Raw genomic sequence first — 13,454 nt, 5'->3', positions numbered from 1 at the left:
TTTTTCAAATTTCCCTAGATTGCAGGCAGCTGAGACCAGTTAAGATTTTTATTTCTGTTTAGCACATACTACATATGCTTTCCAACTCCTCTTCTAATATAAGTTAACCTAAAATGTTCCAAGATTTTTTAATGTAGTTCAAAATAAAATCCTAATTGAAGCATTAGCTTATTTTTACAAGCTGATTCAGTAAGTGTCTGCTTATACCAGGTGTGTTAAATGTAAATGTGTGGGCCAGATCCAGCCCACAGAGCGAGTTATCTGGCTAGAAAGAAGCTCTGTAGACCAGATTCATTCTGCAGACTATATGTTTGATACTCCTGATCCAAACATTTGAACGGACTTGGAATAAAGAAGGAGAAGGTTGGAAAGGACTTCAGAGGGTCATCCATTTCACTGCCAGTTCAAAACAAAATTATTCCCATCTAAGCCCACCCAGACCCCCTCCTCCCCAGAAAGCAAAATAGTTTACTTGTGGCTGGCTACACAGTGGGAATTTTGCTAATACCCACTGTGTGAACCCAGTGTGTTTCATAGAAAAGGCAGTGATAAACAGGGATTCTGGTTTTCTCTGATTTAAAAGAAACCCCAATTTTGTGTTAAAGTAACCCCAAAAACTTTATTCTATATGCATTAAAAACTAAATTTAAGCTCATGAGCAGGAAGGGTTTGAGAAAAATCTAAACAGCAAAAGATTTGCAGTTGAAATACTACTTTCCACTTTTTTTTCTTTTCAAAAGCTGTATTTTCTATTAAAACATGGTTATGGTCTCATGCATCCTCTTTCTAGAAGGTTTTGATGCTGTATGTACATAGTCCTTCATAATTAAAGGACTTTATTTTTGAGTTAATTTTGATTTTATTTTATGTTTTCTTAGCCAAAGGATATTCCTACAAGTGAAAAGTAATAGTGTAGTTTTACTGAATACAGAATTGTACTTACTTCATATGAAGTGGGAAAGCCTTTTTAAAGGCAGACTGAGTATGTAAACTTTTTCTGTTTGACTTAAGAATTCCAAACAGTAATAGAAAATGTAAAGAAATGTAGTATATGAATTGCAAACTGCCAGTGAAACCAAGTTGTCTACAGCTTTGTATCTCTATGGTGGTATTACTTTTCCCCTACCCTTCCCCCCTGACTCTCTCCCTCATTGCTTGAGGGAAGAAAATGAAAAATGAATGTCATTAAAAATCAGTTTAATCTAATCTAGGAATACAGACATTAAAACGCGTTAATCATAATTGTTTGTTTATCGTGGCGTTTCTGCAGTACTGTGTAAAGTTAGTTTTGGGTGCCTTAATGATGCATTTCAATCTTCAGATGTGTTTTGATTTCTTTAAAGCTTATCCTTAATTCTGAATTTCTTGCTTTTGGAATTTTCGGGGGGGGAGGAAATTTACAACATACTTTATGTAAAAGGCTGATATATGCTTTCAACCTTGTCTCTCTCTTGACTTCTTTTTTTTTTTTGTCTCCCTCCCCTGGCCCTGCTTGGAACCATTTATGATTCATGTAATACTTTTCATCCAAATGAATTCTGGTGTACTTGAAGCCAATATGTACATCAGGAAGGAAATGCAGCCACCTCTGAAAATAAAATGAAGCATAATTTAGGCTGAATGTAATAGCAAATTTACAATTTAGTCAGAACAGAGGTGGAGGAAGGGAGGGGGGGATGCCAAAGCATTTTCAGTGGTTTGAAGTGGCAAACATCTTTGTGAACTGACCAACACTAGCAGTCCTACATAGTACAGGAGCAAGCACTGTAGTCTCTTTTAGAAAATTTAAACATCTAGGAAAAATAGGATATGACAGTGTATTTTTTTCCCTACATAGTTTCTTTCAGCACTTTGCAAAACTTTCTAGCATTGAAACCTTATTAAATAGAATGTATGTACAACTGCATGACAGAAACTAAGAATTTGAACCACAACTTTGAAAAATGTAAGTTATCTTTACAGTGTATAATAAATTGCTACTTGGAAATATAACACAATATCAATTCGAATCCTTCGGGAAGAACCTGGTTCCAACTTCTGTGACATGGTAAAAATGGCTATATAAAATGTAAGTGTAATAAGAGCTTGTATAAAAATGCCTTATAGTTTAGCATATGAAGGAAGTACCTCTAAGTTACCTTATCAGTCTGTAGTTGCACAAATCTAAGTTGTCATAGTGTAAAATGATCATGAGCTGAAACTTCTTCAGGCAGACTACAGTTATTTTTATTGCAAATGCAATTAAAATTTTCAGATTTTTAAGTGCTGTGCTATGTTTTAGCCAAATCCATCATTTTTATTTACTAATTGGACAAACATATACTAATCTATGCAGCTGTTTATTACAGTATTTGATTCATAACTGAGCATCACTGTAACCAAGGCCTCTGGAATGATGGGATTTGTTCCCCAATCCCAACAAGTGTACCACCCTGTTGGAATTAGGGATCAGATTTCAGTCCCATGGTTACTATTTGCCAGTGCAGGGGGAATTCAAGATCATAATAAGCCCCAGGACCACACTGGGTACGGTCCTGGGGCTGACAGTGAGCTGATTATGGGCCCTGACCCAGACTGCAGCATTCAACTGGGGCCCACAATCAGCACATTATCAGTCCAGCCTTGTTAAAATTAAATAAACCATAAGTTGTTGATATTGTGCGTGGAACACTTGTATGGGTCATTTGTCATTATATAGGGCCTTAAATCAGGTGCACATATACTACCCTTTCCATTTATGCCACAATGAATGTGTTATTTGTGACAAAAATGTAAAGTGTAGGGGCCCAAGTTAAAAAATAACATTTTTGGCTCTGACTGGCCTAATGCTGAACCCTTTAGCACTGCTCAGGAACTAAAATAGCAACCTCTTAGCATTTGAAGTCAAAATTCTACATCCTTCTTTCAGTGTTGGTAAGTAAATGAAAGTTTGCTATCTTTAGCACTACCTAGATTTTACAAGAGCAAAGTTTTGTTGTCAAGTCCAACAAAATGGAGAATCATAAGAAGTAGAATAAGTAAGCTGTAAAAAATAAATAAGGCTAATTCCCACAGAAAATGATTAGCTAGCTTCTAGCCTAAATTCCAAAGAATACAGTTTGAGATGAGGAAACATGCATTAAAGCATGTTTTGACTTGAGAACTGGATGTAGTCCATCAGTTTTATGGACAAATTTCTGTTTGATATTTTTCACTTTTTTTGTTTAAAAATTAATCACTTACCCAAGTCAGTTACCTTGTATCGTAAACAGAGTGTAATTACTTTGACAGCCAGGAGCTGTAACTCAGTTCATGTATTTCTGTTGCATAACCGCATTTAATTTGGTATTTATTTTGCTTAGAAAATAAATTACATATACAAAACTCTAGGTACCTTTTTATATATAGCTTAAGAAATGCCAATACAGTTTGACAACAGGACTTTTCTTAATTACATAGTTTTATCAAGTGTAGTATTTGGTTAACAATTTTATAATTTTTTATTGAGAATTGCATATGAAATTCTTATTTTAAGAAATCTTTTTCCTTTTAAAAAGTCCTTATTTTTTAAAGAGTTTTTCATGTATATTAGACTTTTAACATAGTATATTTAGTATATAAAAGATCCACAGAGTCTAAAAGAGATGCAGATTTCTACAAGATCAGGGACTGAGTCCCAATTTCTGGTGGAATATGATTTCAACTTTGTACAAAATTACTGACAAAGGGTCTTCTTAAAATGCTTTTTAGTCTTGCAGTGTGGCTACTGAGCTATTTGGTGATGCTTTAGTATCCCACCAATACTGCTGATGCTATTTGGCAACTCACTACGAAAGTTTATGCTATGTTCAAGACACAGGAAGACAGCAGTATTTTCCTGTGCACTGAATGAAAAATGAAGGTACGTTTTGTATTCTGATTTTAATTTTAATATTTTCTGATTTGGGTATACTTTTTAGAGTACGTTTTTACTCATCAACATTAAGATTGTATTGTATTCTAGTAGTACATGCTTGAACAATACGCTATAATAAACTAATGTGCTGTCCGTAATAAAATTCAAATTTGGATTGTTTTTATAAATCAGCATAATATCCAGCCAGTGTTTCATATTTTAAATAGCCACAGCATTGCACAAAAGAATAATAAACTAAAGTACAGTGCTGCCTCTTTTGAAAATAAACATAACAGAGGAAGATCGTGGAACTGAAATGGTTCTGAGTGTGAGTGTTTTGGTATTTGAAGGCTGTGTGGTACAGAAGTGGAGGGTTCCAGATGGCTGGTGTGTGAATGATGTGGTACAGATGTAGGTATCGTGGATGCATAGGAATTAATTTTGTGTTGCTGATGTCTGTGCTGCATCTGAAAGTTGTATACATTGAACTAAAAATGCACTGTTTAGCTTTCAAAGTTCCTATATTCCTGGATTATTTTAAAATGTGTTAATGGCAAAGGCAGCATTTATGAACAGTGTATGATTTACATAAAGGAGCAGTGCTGCTGTGTTAGTTCTCAGGTTTCATATACTTGGCAAAATTTTAAGTAAGGAGAATTTAGTTTTCTCAAATCCCATAGTAGTTATTGTATCATGTAATTAGTATATTTGCCCTTCACTAATTTATAAAATACTTTAAATTACCAGTAGCAGTATTTATTTTTTGTGTACAAAAAATGTACAAACAGTATTTAGAAAAAATGTAAAAGGTTTGATTTATTTATCCAAAATATTACAGCCAGATTTTGAAAAGAATTCTGCACTCAGCAGCTTCCATTTAGGTACCTTATCTAAGCAGCCAGATTTTCATAAGACCTGAACTCCACTTAATGTCTGTGTGTGTTGAGAATCTGATCACATGTTTAAGGTGTCAGGGTTGTTTTGATAAATCAGGCTCCAATTGCGTGTACTAAGCACAGATGAAAAACTAGTCCATGTACGTTTTCAGTGTCTCAGCAACAGACAACGTTCTGCATTTGCATTAGCTTCTTATTCAGTCAGTTTGTTTTATCTTTTGTCTGAGTTAAATCTGTTCATGCCAGTAACATCACTGAAGATTGAAGTTTGTGGGTATTTTTCGTTGGAAGCATAGAATAAAATTTATTAAATACATCTTTGTAAAAATAAGTCAAAATATTTTTGACTTAACAGAGATACTTCCCACTTAGGGAACCTGAAGACTCCTAAAGGATCTGTTGGATTAACTATGTTGATGTGTTACCCAAATTAAAAACATAAACTTAGAAATATATATGTGATAAATTATTAGCAAATATTCTTTTTTCTTTCCCTCCTCCTTTGGCAAAGTTTATGTAATTTATTTATTTTAGATTACCGCATGTCTTAAAGTCAGTTTGACACATTTCTTACTAATACAGAAGTATGTGATTTGTATTGCTCTGGTACATAAAATTCCAGTCAGAATTGGGGCCCCCTCTTAGTAACATCTAGCAAAACACAACATTTGATTTGTTTATCAAGTAAATGAATGTTGCAAAACCAGTGTGACAAGCTATATGATTTTAAGGGCACAAATGCTTAAGAAAAGGAAATGGCTAAAATGTGGTGTGATAGCATACATGATTAATTGCCTGCATGTAGGAGCTTTTTGTGCCAAGACTTACAGAACAACTGACATCAGGGAGTCTCCAGTTAGTTAATCAATGTTCATATTTATTTTGGAATTAAAAACTTTATAGGGGCTTAAAGTATATTGTTCCTTAAGGGCAGGGTGTTTTGGTTTTTTTTCCATGAACCACAGTTGTACGTTCAGAACCTAGGAGTCATATCCATGAGGAAACGCATAGTTTACAAGAGTTAGATTTGAACCTCACATGAAACTCTCATGGTATGAAAAATTTACTGTGACATTTGGTTTGTTTTTTGTTATGAAAAATTACTTTGCACAAGCCTTTCTGAAAACAGGAGTGTTCTGGGAAGCAGCATGGTCCATTGGCTAGGTCATGGGACTGTCTCAGGAGACCTGGGTTCCATTCCTGACTCTTCCACAAACCATGCGTGACCTTCATTAAAACAATTCTGTACCTGTTTTTGTAACTGTTTTCCTATTTGTAAAATTATGAAAATGAGTATTCGTTATCGAAAATTAAAAAGAAAAATACCAAGCAGAATAGTTTACTATTACAAGGTAACTCCAACTTCTCAGTTTGTCAGAAAATGCAGAACTGAACAACAAGCCAGTAATACTACTAACAAAGAACTTGTACACTTGCCTTAGTTGGTGTTTAGATCATGCTGGACAGAATATGTTTAAACCTTTTAAGAGGATTTTATATATATTATTTTCAGGAACTTTTAATTTTTTACTGAAATACGCATTCAACTCCTGTATAATTCAGCTATCATTTCCTATGTGAATTGTCTGTTTATTTTAGACTTAGTTATCCTAGGGCTTGTGTATTACTGCAGTGGCATTAGTTTATTGAAAATGAAATTAATGTTTGTGTCTGCATCCAAAGATATACACACTTCATCTGATAAATCACCTGTATCTGGAATGAAGTGCATATTTTATTTTATTGTTTTGTGAAGACAGTATTTCAAATGGTAGTTGCATGAAAACTGAGGAAACTAGGTAGTTACATGCTATTTAAATAGCACCTGTGATTCAAAAGTGCAACAAATAATTGCATAATGACATACAAGATACCAGTATAGATGCCAGCCACTTGAGCACCTCAATATAACCTGCAGGTTACAATGGACAATAAGCTGAATATAAGCCAACAATGTGCCCTTGTTGCAAAGAAGGTTAATGGTCTACTGGGCTACATTGGTAGGAGCATTGCCAGCGAATTAAGGGAAATGATTCTTCCCCTATATTCAACACTGGTGAGGCCACATCTGGAGTACTGTCTAGTTTTGGGGGGCGCACTACAGAAAGGATGCGGACAAATTAAGGGAGAGTCCAGCAGAGGGCAATGAAAATGGTTAAGGGGTTGGAACACAGGACTTCTGAGGAAACTGAGCTTATTTAGTCCAGTGAAGAAAAGACTGAGAGGAGATTTAATAGCAGCCTTCAACTACCTGAAGAGTGGTTCCAAAGAGGATGGAGCTAGACTGTTCCCCATGGTGACAGATGACAGAACAAGGAGCTATAGTCTCAAGTTGCAGCAAGGGAAGTTTAGGTTAGATATTAGGAAAAAACTCTCACTAAGAATAGTAGTCTCAGGGTGAGATTTGATAAGTGTCTTCAAATTATATAGAGAGGATGGAGATATTCTATTATCTGTGGCTGCAGGGGACAGGACTAGGAACAATGGCTTTGTGATGCAATAAAGGACAATTTAGGTTAAATATTAGAAAGAACTTTCTGACTGTGGGTGGTCAAGTGTTGGAATAGGCTACCTAAAAACACTGGAATCTCCATCCCTGGAAAAAAAATTTTAAGAGCTGGTTAGACCAATGGCAACCAACCTTCCAGCCCTTTGAGCTGGATGAGGAGTATGGGGTTGGCCCATGGGCCTGGTCCCACACATTACAATTCAGTCACATGCCAGCCCGATAGCATGCAGAGGTATATTATCCAACTCATGGATCTCCACTTGGGTCTGGAAACTTGGCAGTATCAGAGCATCAGTAATTAACACCGCCACAACTCCCCTGCCACCGAGTATCCAGACACTTGGGGAACCCCACAGACTGGATGATAGAGATCTACAGGCCAGGGGTTGAGCACCCTTGGGTTAAACAGTCACTTGGCTGGGATGGCTTAGTCAGTCAAGAAGAATTCTGCCTTAACAGGGAACTGAACTGGATGACCTTGTGAGGGCCCTACTAGCCCTATTTTCCTATGATCCTATGAAATTAGAGCTATTTCTGTTCATGTTCACTATAGTTAAGGTTGCAAGATATCTAATCTTGTTTTTACTTCTTCTAAGGCAACATTTTCCAAAGTTGGTCTCCACCTGGAAGAAAAATTGTGCTTTTAATTTGAGAGTTTCAGAGCACTTCTAGTACTTTCCCTTTTGACCTCCCTTTTGACCTCTCCTCATCTTTCTCATACATAAAGCATACATACTCCTTGCCCTAAGGGCCTTAATTTTTCAGTATGTAATGCATGAATAAACTGCTGCTCTCATGCAAAGCATGCCTGAACTCTAAGGTGCTCCATGTGGAAAACACAACTCACTCTCAAGCAATCAATTGCAGAATCAAAACCTTATTATGTTAAAATATTTTTGGAATATACACATCTAGTTCTGATGGTACAGACGGGGACAAGGCTAAGAAGCTAAAACACTGTTTTATCATGTGAGGCTATAGCTTGTCTGCACATAGGTTTATTTCAGAATAGCTATCCCAAATAAAGCCTTTTATCCTGGGATCTTACAGAAGTACAAGCCCATTGTCCCACTTTCTGAGCAATCATAGGTAGAGAAGGCATTGCCCACCCCATCTTTGTGCCCATTTTGATGCAAATCAAAGTCTGACTGGTGCTTAGCTGTGATTGTGGGAGGCAAGGTATTTACATACCTGTAAGCTAAACTATCAAATAGATTAGCTGTTTAACCTCAGCCAACACCAAGCCAAAACCAAGACCACCCCGACCTCAATCAGTAAGCTCCAGTACACCAATGATGATGTGCAGTCATTCAGAAGCAGACCTTTAGACAATCATTGATGTTTTAACAAGGCATGCATGAAAATAGGACTGGTAGTTAACATCCAGGTTCTCCATCAAGTACTTAATAAGCTACTTAATAAGCAGTCTGTAGCTCCAGTCATTCAGATCTACAGTGAAACTCTGGAGAACGTTGAGTATTTCCTGTACCTCAGAAGCCATCTCTCGCAGAAGGCTGACATTGAAGAAATTCAACATCACCTGAAAAGATCTGATCTGAAACCAAGCTCATGGTTTATCAAGCAATCGTGATCCACACCTCACTTGTATGGAGCTCAGACATGGACAATGTACAGCAGACTCAAGTCACTGGAGAAGAACCATCAATGCTGCCTGCAGAAGATCTTTGGAATCCAGTGGAAGACAGATGCACCAACATTACCATCCTCTTGCAAGCAAATACCACAAGCATTAAAGTGATAATCATCCAATACCAACTTTGCTGGGACAGCCACATCTGAATGTCTGACTCCAGACTCCTGAAGCAAGTTTTATTCTCTCAGCTCAGTCAAGGCATACAATCAAGAGGAGGGCAGAGAAAGTGCTTCAAGGACATCCTCAAGGCCAACTTGAGGGGGGGGGGGAAGCAACACTGACATCAACTTGTGAGAGACTATTGCTCAGAACTGCCTCAAATGGAGGAAGAGCCTGCTACAAGGATCTCAGTCTCTTTTTAACTTTACTACAAGAATAACAACAACAGGAGACGGAATAGCGGGAGCAGCAGAAACAGCATATCATAGTCCAAATCAAGAATCCAGAGGCAGCACAGAAAAACATGCCCAAATTGCAACAGAGACTGTTGATCCTGGATCAGCCTCCTTGGCCACCTTCAGAGCCATAGGTAAAGCAATCCTGGAGACAATCATCTCAACTCTGAGGGATTGCCAGTGACGACTTCACAAGAACCTTTTACAACTAGACAATAGGATTTCTTCCACAACAAAGCCCATATTTGTTTTTACCCTAAAATATATAAAAATATTTAAAAAGTTGTAATTGGGTATTAGTGAAAAAATTAACCTGGCGCACATTTGTTTTATTAACTTGATTTTAAAATGCAACTCTAAGGCTGATTCTGTCTTTCAGAGATGTCTTGCTGGCCAGGAGAAGTGGAAGTGTGGTCAAGAAAGATTTTACATGTATTTTAAAAATCATTTTTCAAAAACGTTAACCATATTTCTCCATTTTACTTTACTCACAATTTACAGGCTTTGCTTTGCTTCCATTTCAGTTGGTGTGTTTGCTAATAAACTGTCTAAGAAAATACTTAGTATGTTAGCTATGTGATGTGTTTAGTAGAGGTTGTATTAGAACTTGTTTGTTCCACTCAGAAATAAAACTGTGCAAAATGTATCTTCATGCTGCAAGAGGGATATATTTCTTACAAGAGGTTCTTCAAGGGATTCAGTGTACTTGGAAAATGAATGTTGGTTAAAGAGTTCCAGGCTTGATCTTGTAAGAAATATGGCCCTCTTTTAAAACACTATTTCTAAATGTTTTCTTCAAGACCAGTACTGTACTTAGCCAAATTTCTGCCATACTGAACAGTACACAGATGATTGTATAATGCCCTGTGCCACTACACTGGAATCGTATTTCAAATCTTAATGAATAAATATTTTCTCTTAAGTCTCTTGTTGCTTTTGTATATTAACACAAATTGGTAACAGACAGCTTTAGACACCTGCAGTCATGAGGGGGAAAGTAAAGTTCAAAATGAATTTTCATAATTTTTTTTGTAAAGAAAAGATGCAATTGAAGCCCACTGTTTCGATTCCACACTAAACTGTAGCAAATAAGTTTACTGTGTGGTAGTTCCTGTTATCTGAGTGGGGGAGATGGAAGGGATTTCAGATTCAGTAGATGGGAATTCACATTCATTGCTGCCAGACACTGTTTAAAAGAGAAATTAAGTCCTACTCCCACTGAAAGTTACAAGTTTTGTCATTTATTTAAATGGAGAGAAGATTTGGACGGCCCTTAAAAAAATTAAGGTAACTTGTCAGAACTTTTAAAACTTTAAATTTAAGAGAAAGTTTACAGTTGGAAAATCCCGCACCCAAAGAAAGAAAAAGATTTTTTTTCTTTAATAGGACATGTTCAGTGACACGTTTTAGGTCTCATTCCAGCAAAAACACAAAACTGTAGTCCTTTTTATTTCAGTGGGGCTAGTTACATGATTGAAGTGCTTGGCTGACCATTTTTGTGAAGAAACTGAGGGTGTTTGACTCTCAGTGAATAGTCCGGTAAAGAAAGTGACATTCAAGAAAAACACCTTTCGGGACAAACACTTTATCTGGACAAACACAGAGCTGAATGTACTAAGATTTCACTTGTTCAAGGCATTTCCCAGAGAGCATAACTAATGCTGATAATCTGACATTAAGCCGGCCATGGGCATAATGTAATTCGAGTAGGCCCTAGGCAAACAAACTTGTGGGCCCCAGCTGAAGATGAAATTTCTATGTTACTTTTCTTAATAACTGTAATATGTAAAATAAGCACAACTGAGCCCCTTCTTCACTTATGTCTCTAGGCATGTGCTTAGTTTACTTATGTGTTAATCTGGCCCCAATCACCTTATCTTGGGGCCTTTTGCACACAAAGTACTAAGCTTCCTCCCATCCTATTTTACATATGGAGAAAACAGCATGAAATCTTTACAGAAGAAATAAATGAGTGACCTGGGCACCTATTCTGTCAGTCCAAATTGAGACAACATTTAACCCAAATCATGGCCTGGAACAGAAAGGTTCACCGAAAACTACACCATCCTCAAACCGTGTGAAGACACAGTTTGAATGCTGCAACCAGTTGTGTTATGAACCTGTATTCTTTGTGCTGAAGGGGACTTGGTCTTCCCCTCCCCCGAAGCTGTGTCCTGCTGAACGGCTCCGAAGCCCTTGCTCCTGCTAGGGTCCTGGGTACTGCGTCCCTCTCAAGCCTGCTCCTGTCCCTCTCCGGAGCCGCGTCTGGAAAGTGATGGCCACACACCAACCGCTGCCTGCACGTGACTGCTGTGAGGTCTGTAACTGCAACCCGGACCGGGTCTCGCCAACTCCGGGCTGGAAGCAAAGCGCGCCCGTGGCGCTCCGCTGCGACCGGGAAACCCAGCGCGGGCTCCAGCACAGGCCGAGACGCTTCTGGGCAGACGCCGGTTCTCGCCTCGCGGCTTCCAGCTGAAGCAGCGGGCCGCGCCACCACCAAGGCTGCCAGCTGCGCATGCGCAGGAATCTCGCCGTCCCCCAGCAGCCTTTGCGCCCAGCGTTCTGTTGCCCTGGCAACCGGTCGGGCTTAGCAGTGGCGTTCGCGCCGTGTCAGTGGCTCTCGCAGGGGCCCCGGAGCCAGCGCAGGGAGGGGAGGGAGGTGAGGCGAGGTAAGGACGGGGCGGCCTGCGGGATCGTTCCTCTGAGGAGCTGCCGCCTTCTGCCGTCACAACAGGCTATAACGTCATCGCCGTGACGTCAGCGGCGTGGGGAGAAGCTTGGGTGAGGGTCCTGTCTCCAGACGCAGGACGGGGTGGGGTGCAGCTGGCGACTGCTGTGAGCGGAGAGGAGGAGTGTGCAGGGGTAGGAGAGAGGTGCAGCCTTGCCTTGGGCGCCCGAGGAGGCTTTCTTCAGGTCCCTGTTTTCTTGTGACTTGTCCCAAGAAATTAGATGCTGCGTCTCCAGTGGCCTTCCTGCTTTGGGGGGGTTATAGTTTTTCCTGGTGGCCCTGCGTCTGTGGTTTCCCTCGGCATAGAAAGTGACTTGCAAGAAAAGCACCTTTCTGGACAAACATTTTATCCCTAGGGACCAACGTGCTAAGATTTAACTTCAAGGCCTTTTTCAGGGAACGTGACTGTAACGCTGATAATTTGACACAAGGGCAGAGGGGGTGTTGTGGGGAGTACAGAGCTGGTGACATCTAGAGCAGGGGACTCAGCCCCTGGCCTGAAGGCCAGGTGTGGCCTCTGGGGCCTTGGCTTGGGAAATCTGGTGGTGGGGAATCAGTAGGCACCTCTTCTTTGCTACTACATTTCCAGATGTGTGGGCAGCCCTGGGCCCTGAACACTGGATCAGGAGCCTGATTCTGGTGTGCTGGGCCAGGTGGGGGTAACAACAGACTCACTCCCAAGGCTAATTTTGGGGGGGGGGCAGAAAGGGAAGACTGCTGGGTCCCCAGGACTCAATCCAGCTCATGGACTGCCCCCATACAACTCATCTGGTCTGCAGAGCCAAAAGGTTTAGTACCACTGATTTTGAGGGAACTATCCCCTATCCCTGGCATCCATTTTTATTGCTTTAGAGAGGCCAGAGAAAACATCTCCAACTGTTCTGTTCAACAGCTGTAATAGAACTACCATCCATGAATTCACCTAGTCCCTTTTTTTTAAACCTGGCTATGCTATCTGGCTGTACTACCTGTGGTGGCAAAACATTTCTCAAGTTCACTATGCGTTGCATAAACAAGTACATTCTCTTGTTAGTTTTAAACCTATCTCTTAATTTCAGCAGGTGCCCCCTAGTTCTAATATGCTGGGACTTGGTGAACAACAGTTGTTCCCTATTCATTTGGTTCACACCCTTCATGATTTTGTGAACCTTTATCATATCTCCCCTCAGCCTTCTTAGACTTCCCGACTATACGGTTGGTTCAATATTTTGGGTTAAATTTAATCCAAATTAAATTGCCTCCTTCAATATCTCTAAAAGGTACCACAAAAACCACCCTTGTCTCCCTTGTCCTCCATTTTGGGCTTATTTTTATTTTTGCAGTGACAGAGATAACTATTCTACACGGGAATCTTTCCCCCCTTCCCCTCCCCCCCCAAAGTAGCAGGTTATGAGAGTC

At 39.4% G+C, this 13,454-nt stretch overlaps 1 protein-coding gene across 3 annotated transcripts in view; it reads left to right on the top strand.

Annotated features, from left to right (window-relative positions):
- The first annotated feature begins 73 nt into the window (after positions 1-73).
- PPP1R42 (protein phosphatase 1 regulatory subunit 42) overlaps positions 74-13,454 on the top strand; it is a 69,960-nt gene continuing 56,579 nt past the window's right edge. For all 3 annotated transcript variants that reach the window (XM_090040101.1, XM_090040100.1, XM_090040099.1), the window contains exon 1: positions 74-11,997. The gene's annotated coding sequence lies outside the window, so the exon portion shown is untranslated. The remainder of the gene's footprint in view (positions 11,998-13,454) is intronic.

This window comes from Crocodylus siamensis, chromosome 3 (assembly GCF_052110815.1).
Source record: "Crocodylus siamensis isolate JL-2025a chromosome 3, ASM5211081v1, whole genome shotgun sequence".
NCBI lineage: Eukaryota > Metazoa > Chordata > Crocodylia > Crocodylidae > Crocodylus > Crocodylus siamensis.
Note: the sequence above shows the minus strand (reverse complement) of the source record. Positions and strands in the feature narration are given on the sequence as shown.